The sequence below is a fragment of the Felis catus genome, chromosome F2, assembly GCF_018350175.1.
Source record: "Felis catus isolate Fca126 chromosome F2, F.catus_Fca126_mat1.0, whole genome shotgun sequence".
Classification (NCBI taxonomy): Eukaryota; Metazoa; Chordata; class Mammalia; order Carnivora; family Felidae; genus Felis; species Felis catus.
This window is the reverse complement of record NC_058385.1, coordinates 80,587,612-80,595,508: the sequence shown is the minus strand read 5'-3', so window position 1 is coordinate 80,595,508 and position 7,897 is coordinate 80,587,612. Positions and strand designations below refer to the sequence as shown.

Here is a 7,897-nt window from a genome sequence, read left to right as displayed (position 1 = left end):
CATCTCTGTGTTCACCTCCTACTCTGCCCGTCCTGCTCCTCGTGGCCTGGCCCGTGCGCCTGCGGTGTCCACGGTGAGGCCTGAGCGCCGTGGACCACTGTGTGTGGGGGTTCGGCGGGACTCCAGGGAGCACAAGGGAAGCTGCCCGCTTCTGTGGGCACTGGGGACGGGCACCTGCCCAGGGGGACGCAGCAACCGCGGTCTGTTTGTGCAGTGCTCCACTCTGCTGGCCGGAACAAAACGCATTTGCATGCACCACGCCGCAATACAGATTGTACAATTCGGGTGAGTCCGCACAGAAGCCGAATCCTCGCATTTAAGTTCCACGATATAAAGATGCGTGACAAAATTCTACATTTTATCTTATTAGCATTATTAATTTTATCAGTACTCAGTCACCAAATCAATGATGTAACATTTCAATTTTTAATGTTTTGCTACCGACAACGACATCAGCTAGCAAATTAAAAACACCAGAAGTCAGGGGGGTTGAAAGGGACGCGACCAGGTGCCTCTGGGAGGCCCCCACCCTGACTTCAGGCACCCCCGGGGCAGGGACAGGTGACCCCATTCCTGACATCACCCGTTCAGACCATGGCGTCTGTGCTTATTCCTTCGCTCGTTCATTCACTCAGCAGCACGCAGGTCCTGGGACGGGGCTGGGAGGAGTCAAGGTGGAGGTCAAGGTGGAGGTCGGGGCCACGGGGGCCACTTCGGGAGGCCGGCAGCTCGGAAGGTGTATGGCGTGACAAGAGTTTCCGGGCGCTAGCGGGCGGCGCACACCCCTTCCCGTCCCCGTGCCTCAGTTTCCTCACGTGCAAACCAAGTGCGTCCCGCTGCTCTGGCGATCCAGGCTCCAGGCGGCACCTTCCGCAAACCGGAAGCCCCGAGCCCTCCCTGCCCTTCCTACCGCGTGGTGTGTGCGCCCCCCAGCGGGAACCGGAACAAAGGGGGCCAGGCCTCCTCTCGGGAGGACAAAACCGGCTCTGCCCCTTTGTCCCTTCCAGCTTCCCTGGGGCCTTAGGGATTGCAGCCTCCACGGGGGCCACACAGCACGGCTCACGGTACCAAACGCACTACCCTTCGACCCCGCCACTCGACATCTAGGAGTTTTCTCTCAACACGTCTACGCACGCGTGTTGGAGACGGCGAGTTGATCTATGTACCAGGCTCTCCGTGGAATAAATACATGGTGTCAGATAAATACAACGGAAATAACAAATGTGCCGTCACAGGAAGTGGGCACGGTTGCCGGGCGCCTGGGGGGCTCAGTCAGTTAAGCGTCAGACTCTTGGTTTTGGCTCAGGTCATGATCTGGAAGTCTGTGAGTTCGAGTCCCACAACAGGCTCTGTGTTGCGTGTATGGGGCCTGCTTGGGATTCTCTCTCTCTCCCTCTCTCTCTGCTCCTTCCCCACACACGCTGTCTGTCTCTCTCAAACAAATAAATAAACTTACAAAAAAAAGAGAAAAGATGTGGGGCACCTGGGTGGCTCAGGTAAGAGGTTAAGTCAGCTCAGGTCATGATCTCATGGTCTGTGGGTTCGAGCCCCGCATCGGGCTCTGTGCTGACAGCTCGGAGCCTGGAGCCTACTTCTCTCGCTCGCGCTCTCTCTCTCTCAAAAATAAAACGGAGTGCGCATGAATTCTCCCAAGAGCCACCGCTCTTCCTCTTCCCATAAGTGGCCTGAGGCGATCTCTGAAAATGGTTCGCTATTCACTTGACCCGGAAAATCCGACAAAATCACGCAAGTCATCAGGGTCAAATCTTCGTGTTCACTTTAAGAACACGCGGGAAACTGCCCAGGCCATCAAGGGCATGCATATCCGAAAAGCCACCAAGCGTCTGAACGATGTCACTTTGCAGAAGCAACGTCTGCCATTCCGACACTGCAATGGTGGGGTTGGTAGGTGGGCCCAGGCCAAACAGTGGGGCTGGACACGGGGTCGGTGGCCCAAAAAGAGTGCCGAATTTTTCCTGCACATGCTTAAAAATGCAGAGAGCAGTGCTGCACTTAGGGTTTAGATGTAGATTCTCTGGTCATTGAGCACATCCAGGTGAACAGAGCCCCCAAAACGCGGCGTAGAACTTACAGGGCTCACGGTCGGATTAGCCCATGCAGAGCTCTCCCTGCCACATTGAGACGATCCCCACGGAAAAAGAACAGGTTGTTCCTAAGCCAGAAGAGGAAGTTGCACAGAAGAAAAAGATATCCCAGGAGAAACAGGAGAAGCAAAACCTTACGGCCCGGGAGTAAATTCTGCATGACATACATGCAAATAAAAGCGAAAACGGAAAAATAAATAAAAAATACATAGAACATTTACAAACAAAAAAAGTGAGCACGTTCTTCGTGAACCCACACGGAGCGAAGGTGCTGAGCTGCCACCTTGTTTGGGTCCCCAGATGTGCTCCCTAGATGAGGGTTGCCAGCCAGAGGGGTGGGTGCTGACCCTGCAGGGCCTCTGGAGGATCAGTTGCATTCCAGCCGTTCCAGGAGAGGGAAGGGAAGCCAGAGCATTCGCTCTCCTCCGCCTCCGTCTTTGGCTGAGGACCGCTCTGGGGAGAGGAGGCTCCCCAGCCGCTTCTGAGTCTCTGCATGTGTAGACGGAACGGACTCTGGTAGCCCAAGGTCAGTCCTTCAAATAAGGGCTGCCCACCCTTGGGAGGGAAAGCCCCCCAAGCCAAACTGAAAGAGGGGTGCCTGCGCACACTCACGAAGTCTGAGGAGCTGTGGGCACAGGAGGGCACCGCGCCGATGCCACCTGCTGTGATCATTAAGGACAAAAGCAAGGGCAGAGCAGTGTGCATCCACCCTCATTGTGGGCATAGGCTGCAATGGCTGTGCTGAGCGACTGTCACACTGAGTGACAGTGGCAGCTGCCTCTGCGGAGGCTCGCAGAAGCGGGGGGGGATCCGGCAAATGACTTACTTTTCCTTGTCACCCTTCTGTACTTTTAAAAGGAAATTTTGCACCACGTACAATTTTTACCTGCTCAAAAAATAAAATGATATTAGAAACCAACCTTGCCATGTTGATGACTCAGAACACTTAACACTGTTAAGACAGCAGCACTCTCCAGGTTTGTGTATAAACACTACACAAGCTCTATCAAAATCTTAGACCAGATTAGACCTTCGCTTCCCGGAAACTGCTTTGTCTACGCGTGCAGGGAGCCTGAAGTAGCTAGGGACTCGCATCTCCCTAGAGTTACCTTCTGTGTAGAAATGGACAGGCTGACCCCAAAAGTCACATGGAAATTGAAGGGACCCAGAAAAAACCGAAACAATCTTGAAAAAAAAACCCAAAACAACAAAGTTGGAAAACTCACACTCTTCGTTTCAAAAGTTACATGAATTATGGTAATCGGAGGCTGTGTCGCACTAGAATCAGTGAATGAATCGGTCGATGGAACAGAATTGAAGGTCCAGAAATAAGCCCTCACGTTTATGGTCAATTGATGTTTGGTAAGGATGGAAAGAATAATTGTTTTCAGCAAACGGTACTGGGACAACTGGATGTCCACATGCAAATGAACGAAATTGGACCCCTACCTCACACCATCCACAAGAAATAGCTCAAAATGAATCGAATATCTAAATGTAAGGGCAAAACTACGAAATTCCTAGAAGAAAACACAGGGGCTAATCTTCATGATTTTGGATTAGGCAGTGGCTTCTTAAACATGACCCCAAAAGCCCAGACAACAGAAGAAAATAACAGGCAAATTGGATTTCATTAAACGTAAAAACTTTTGGGGACGCCCGGGTGGTTCAGTCGGTCAAGTGCCTGACTTTGGCTCAGGTCATGATTTCACAGCTCGTGGGTTTGAGCCCCGCGTTGGGCTCTGTGCTGACAGCTTGGAGCCTGGAGCCTATTTCAGATTCTGTGTCTCCCCCTCTCTCTGCCCCTCCCCTGCTCTCTCTCTCTCTCTCTCTCAAAAATAAACAGTAAAAAAAGGTAAAAAAAAAAAAAAAAAGTAAAAACTTTTGTTCTTCAAAGGACACCATCAAGAAAGTGAAAAGACAGTCCCATAAAGGACTTATATCAAGAACATATGAAGAACCCTTAAACTCAAAAATAAAAAGACAAACGATCCAATTTAACAATGGGCAAAGGTTCTTCAAAGAAGTTGTACAAATGGCGACTAGCACATGAAAAGATGCCGAACATCATTAGCCATCAGAGAAGGGCAAGTCAAAACCAAAATGAGACACAACTTGTATCGGTCAGCTCAGCTGCCTAACAAATACCCAGACCGGGGTGGGGGAGCCTAAACAGAAACTTATTTCGCACAGACCTGGAAGCTGGAAGTTCAAGATCAAGACGCTAATAGGGCTGGTTTCTGGTGAACCTTCTCATCCTGGCGTGGAGACAGCCACTTTCTCACTGTGTCCTCACGTGGCCCTCCCCGTGTGTGTGCACCCACATGTGCCCGCACACATGCGCACGCACACAGGTCTGCTCTCTCTCCTCTTATAGGGACATTGCTCCTATGGGGCTAGGGCCCACACTTATGGCCTCGTTTAAACTTAATTATCTCCCTATCTCCAAACACAATTGCACTGGGAGATAGGGCTTCGACATATGAATTTGGGGGGACACAGTTCAGTCCATAACCCCACTCACGCTGGCTTATTCAAAAAGACAGATGATACCAAGTGTTGTAGAAAATGTGGAGGGGTGGCTCCATCACTTAAGTGTCCAACTCTTAATTTTGGCTCGAGTCATGATCTCACGGTCCTGAGCTAGAACCCCCGCGTCAGGCCCCATGCTGAGTGCAAAAGTGGCTTAACATTCTCTCTCTGTCTCTCTCTCTCTCTCTCTGCCTCTGCCTCTCCCCCCACTCATGCTCTTGTACGCTCTCTCTCAAAAATCAAAATAAAAATTTTTAATGTGGAGGGTTCAGAACCTACGTGCTGCCGGTGTGAGTGCCTCGCTTTGCAGTTGTATGCCTCAGGAAAAGTCAGCATGAGATGATTTTTTTTTTTTAATTTTAATGTTTTATTTATTTTTGAGACAGGGAGAGACAGAGCATGAGCAGGGGAGGGACAGAAAGAGAGGGAGACACAGAATCCAAAGCAGGCTCCAGGCTCCAAGCTGTCCGCACAGAGCCCGACGCGGGGCTCAAACTCACGAACTGCGAGATCATGACCTGAGCCGAAGTCGGATGCTTAAGCGACCGAGCCACTCAGGCGCCCCTGAGATGAATTTTTGAGGGGCACCTGGGTGGCTTCGGTTAAGTGTCCGACTTCAGCTTGGGCCACGATCTCTCGGTTCTTGAGTTCAAGTCCCATGTTGGACTTCCTGCTGACAGCTCAGAGCCTGGAGCCTGCTTCAGATTCTGTCTCCATCTCTCTCTCTCTCTCTGCCCTTCCCCTGCTCATGCTCTGTCTCTTCCACTTTCTCGAAAATAAATAAACATTAAAAAATGTTTTTTTATTTCAAAAAAGATGAATTTTTGAAAACCGAGGATTTTTTTTACCATTATTGTGATAAAACACACATGACATGAAATTGACTTTTAGCCATTTTTAAGTACATGGGTTCAACAACATGACGTAAATTCAAACTGACGTGCAACCGTCAGCACCGTGCACCCCCAGAACTTTTCCATCTCCCCAAACCAGCACTCAGTCCCACGGATACAAAATCCACCCTGCACTCCCCCCACCCCCACCCCCACCCCCTCCCACACGGGCTTAGCTGCTTGGCGGTCGCCTGTGGAGACCTGGTTCTAACCTCAGCTCAGCACCCGTCCACCCCGAGCCAATGGCATTGCCTTCATGAGCGTTTCCCGTCTGTGACCTGGAGCTGATGACAGCACCCACCGGGGGAGGGGCCGTCCCAAGGGTCAAATCAGATGATGCAAGGGTTGCTAAGCAAGAAGCCTGCCCTGGGGCTGCTATGATCCTGCAGGATCTCTCCAGCCTCCCGGCTGCCCCCCTTCGCCCCTGACTCTGACCCCAGGGCACCCACGCCCCTCTGCATCACCCCACTTACATCGCCAGCATCTTCACTCAACGGCTCCCTCTCCTTGGGCTCCCCCCAGACGGAGCCCCCCTCCCCGCTTCCCAAATGTGAACGAGTCAACTTTACTTGATGTTGTGGGTTGAATCGTGTCCCCCCAAAAGATATGTTCAAGCCCTAATCCCTGGTACCCGTGAATGCAAACTTGTCTGGATATAGGATCTTTGCAGATGGAAGCGAGTTCAGATGAGGTCAGACTGGAATGCGGTGGGTCCTAATCCAATGACGGCTGTCCTTACAAGAGGGAGGTTTGGACCCAGACACACAGGAGGAGGATATGTGACCATGGGGGCGAGTTTGGAGGGACGTCCACGAGCCAAGGGGCACCAGCGAGTGCTGGAAACCACCGGAGGCCAGGAAGAGGCGAGAAGGACCCCCTCCCAGAGTCTTCTGAGCCTTCAGACCTCTGGCCTCCAGAAGGGTGGGACGACACATTCCTGTTGTTCCAAGCCGCTACTTTGTGGTACTTTGTCACACAGCCCGAGGTGAGTAATACCCTTACCCTGTCCCTCCATAGCATCACTTCCCTTTAACGTCTCCCCTGGTCCAATGTTCTCCCACCCTTCCAGGTTAGCCTCAAAAGCCTCCTTTTCCTCCAGGAAGCCTTCCCTGAGCATCATTTCCTCCCCGCCCTTTCCTCCCCGTTGCTTCTGCAAGTATGGGCCCCCATCCCCCAAATCTCATAGCGCTTTGTACCCGTCGGAACACGTACCGCGTTCTGCCCTCAAGTAAATGTGGAAAAGGAAGATGCTTTCTGGAAGAGGTGACCCTGAACAGGGTTTGGAGGATGAGTAACTACGATGTGACAACTTCGTACCAGTCACTGAGTGCATTACTTAGCCATGTGTTCATCCAACAAGCGCTTATGAAGGGACTCTTGCACTCGTTCCCCAGAATGTGGCCCCAGAGCCAGGGCAGCCCTTTTTCTTCTCTGGCTGGGCCCCTCTACTCCCAGGACCTCCTAGCAGCCCTGGGCCAGGCTCAGTTTGAGTTTATGCCCAGGCAAGGTTTGTGACTCGAGGGCATTTTCCACGTGTGGATGGAGCCTTGGGGACGGGAGCGTTTGGCAGAAAGGAGGACAGAAGGCTACAGAGCCTCCCGGGTTAGTGAAAATAGGACCGCTCTGGGTTAGAAGCACACGGGCTAGGGAGACGGTCCTGGTCCCAAATCCCGACCCTGCTACTTTCCAGCGGGGTGACCCGGAAACGCTGAGGCTCTGGGTCTTTACCCGTTAAGTCGGAGTACGAGTGCCTGCGGGGTTCAGGGGGCCACCTGCTGGGCGGCGAGCAGCGACTCTGCCTCCTGCAGTAACCAGAACAGGCCAGCAGGGGTCTCCAGAGCGACTCGAAAAGCGGGGCTCTGGCGACCACGCCGGGTGTGCGGAAGGCCGGAGGGCGGGAGGGCTGAGGTTCACCTTGCGCCCTGCCTACAGGTCCCCCAGCAGATGGGTCCCCCAGCAGAGCTGCGGGGCACAGCGGACAAGGTGGGCTGGGACACTGGGTACTGAGAGGGCCTCAGATTGGGTCCCGGGGACGGAGCTAGGTGAGGCCGGTTTCTACCTCCGGGGGCATCTCACCGGACCACAAGCGATGCCAGCCCAGGCCATGGGGGGGGGAGGGGGGCGCCACAGGGCTCTGATGGTGATAAGACCTCGTGCTCGGTGGAGCTGCTTGTGCCCAGACACATTTAACTCCTGTGATCCTTCCTGCAACCCGTGCTACACAGGAGGAAGGCCAGACACGGAGGGGCTCAGGAGCCTGCCTGAGGTCACACAGCAGGCAAGTGGCAGAGCTGGGACGAGAACCCAGCTGGTGTGGTAACACTCACATTCTGACCACCCTACGCCCGGTGGAAGCTGCCCCGTTTC

The 7,897-nt window shown here is 53.1% G+C and overlaps 1 pseudogene; it reads left to right on the top strand.

The window, feature by feature from the left end:
• Positions 1-1,703: 1,703 nt before the first annotated feature.
• Positions 1,704-2,256, top strand: LOC109495942 (annotated as a pseudogene).
• Positions 2,257-7,897: the final 5,641 nt, after the last annotated feature.